The sequence below is a fragment of the Macrobrachium rosenbergii genome, chromosome 50, assembly GCF_040412425.1.
Source record: "Macrobrachium rosenbergii isolate ZJJX-2024 chromosome 50, ASM4041242v1, whole genome shotgun sequence".
Lineage (NCBI taxonomy): Eukaryota > Metazoa > Arthropoda > Malacostraca > Decapoda > Palaemonidae > Macrobrachium > Macrobrachium rosenbergii.
This window is the reverse complement of record NC_089790.1, coordinates 12722606-12724925: the sequence shown is the minus strand read 5'-3', so window position 1 is coordinate 12724925 and position 2320 is coordinate 12722606. Positions and strand designations below refer to the sequence as shown.

At 37.8% G+C, this 2320-nt stretch overlaps 1 protein-coding gene across 2 annotated transcripts in view; it reads right to left on the bottom strand.

The window, feature by feature from the left end:
* LOC136832625 (zinc finger protein 665-like) overlaps positions 1-2320 on the bottom strand; it is a 184673-nt gene that overhangs the window by 150264 nt on the left and 32089 nt on the right. Inside the window, exon 2 of one of the 2 annotated variants that reach the window (XM_067093873.1) lies at positions 1498-1562. The exons of the other annotated variant lie outside the window; for it this stretch is intronic. The gene's annotated coding sequence lies outside the window, so the exon portion shown is untranslated. The remainder of the gene's footprint in view (positions 1-1497; positions 1563-2320) is intronic. 2 annotated transcript variants of the gene reach the window in all.

The window sequence follows — 2320 nt, the reverse complement described above, 5'->3', positions numbered from 1 at the left end:
CCGAAAGTATTTCATTAACCTTAATGCTTATAAATAAAAAAAATCTGCTACTGTTGCAAACAATCATTTGTAAAAATTACTGCAAAAATCCTTACCCAGGATTTTTTTTCATGTCTTACTCAACACACCCTCTAGTAATAACATGTAATGTATGATAGACAAGAGTATTACTACTGTTATTGAGCAACCACACGCTTCCCAGAAGTAAATTAAATAACCTGCAGTGTAAAAAACAAATCAAACCACGCCTCTCGTTCCTTTACCGACAGTTAAATTAACTAGTGTGGCCAAGTTACTTAGCACAACAGACATTCTTCACTGGACAGATTTCTACAAACATATGAATGCATAAGCTTTCTTAAACGTAATGTTTTAAATACCGGAGTTTGGTCTTTACTCTGGTTAATAATATGCATAATATATTACATATGTTTTTTATTACTTGACTGTTATAGCAAGTCATTGAGACGCCAGTTTTAGTAGCCATAAATCAATCAACAAACAATCAGTTAAAATAATAATAATGGATGCCTATCTTTACCATTAGCAAAAGAATTATCAGGAAGATGAAATGTATTGTTAACCCTGCTTCAAAATTGCAGACTGTCAATCTATACAACTAAAACACTATCTGTATGCTAGTGACAAGGATGTTAAAATGAGTCGGACAATAATCGATACAGTAAAATCGAACATCATCTATACAAGAACAAGCTTAATCCAATTTATATTTTTCCATCCCGCAATAAACACTAGAATTTATTCTATTTTCTTGGAAGTACAGACTTGCAACGCCAGTCCCCCAAGATATGTGAACATCTTACTGCCTACACCGTCTCATCGATGCAGGAAAATCATTGTTGCTAATATGTAATCAAATAAAATCTTAATAATTTTCTTATAGATCGGCATCTAGACAATTCACGTACCCCCACACTTTAGAACAACTCAATTCAATGTATGTAAAAGAAAAATTTTAAACTGACAGTAACGCAGTATTATACGGGATCAAAAGCTTATGTCTGTTTAAAAAATGCCAGCTTTCAAAACAAACGTAGGAATTCAGCTTAACCTGACACCTGCCTCTACATGGCCCTTGATTCGAAGTTAGCCCTGGTCCAAATGCTCAAGAGTGGGCGAGGAAGCGTTCTCTCAAGTTCCCGGAATTGGGACAATAGGCCAGCAAATGCCTTAAGGATAAGGAGGCCAAACAGTCATCACGGTGCCCGAAACAACAAGTGGGTGGCATTCTCACAGTGAGGAGGAGGGGAGTCTGAACATTCTCGCCCCCGGGGCCATTAAACATCTTTGCCCGTCCGTTCACGTATACAACGGTTTGTAATTATTTCGTGAGCTCATACTAACATTTCAGAGTCAATATCTATCTTTGCCTGTTCTATCCCCGAAGGCATTACAACTATCTGGCGCAACTCAAAACAAAAGTTAGAGCAAAAGGATTATTTAGGAAAATGCAAAATCGATCATTATGGTACTTACCAGTAATGACATCTCTCCTAGTTTCAAAGCACTAAAAGCCTGCATAAAGACAGTCGGGGCCATACCTGCAAACAAACAAATAAAAAAGCAGAGTTCAGTGACAGATATACAAGGTCTAATCAACCATTAAAACGCCAAACGCAACTTATTCATGCAATAATTGTAATCAAATGGCAGCCACGATAAATAATTAACATCATGAAATACATACAAATTACAACATATAGGCTATATCACTGCATCTTTCTGGTGCTATATTCTGGGATTTTGAAAGCAATTTTGACACCCAAAAACATCAATACTCAAAACAGTTCTGAGAATGAAATCTTGGGGTCTTATTTTGTACTATAGAAACGAAATCCCAAACATTAGCATCTCAACAGTAACCTGCTTTCCCTAGCCAGCCGCTCTGGGAATTTTCTGCACATGATAATCATCCGTGGGACCTACATCCACGATTCCGCTGAAATACGGAAGTGACCGTTTGGGAGCGAGGGGGCGCTTCTGAAAAAAACAACTCTAGTCACTTCCATATTTTAACCGGATCGTGGATATTTTCCACGGCTGATTACCATGTGCAGAAAATTCCACAACATTAGCTCCTCCGTACACCAAATCAGAGGGCTTATCAGCAGCACGTCAATCCCTATTTTTACATGGTAAATGGCATACTACCTACTCAGAATTACGCAGGTCTTCCTCCCTCTTTATTTCTTAAACTTCTGAGTTCTGTTCTCTTCCAACAGTCTATCATCCTTGATTCTCTCCCCATAAGCAATCTCCATAGGCTCTGATCCACATTGTCAACTAAGTTAACGTTCTT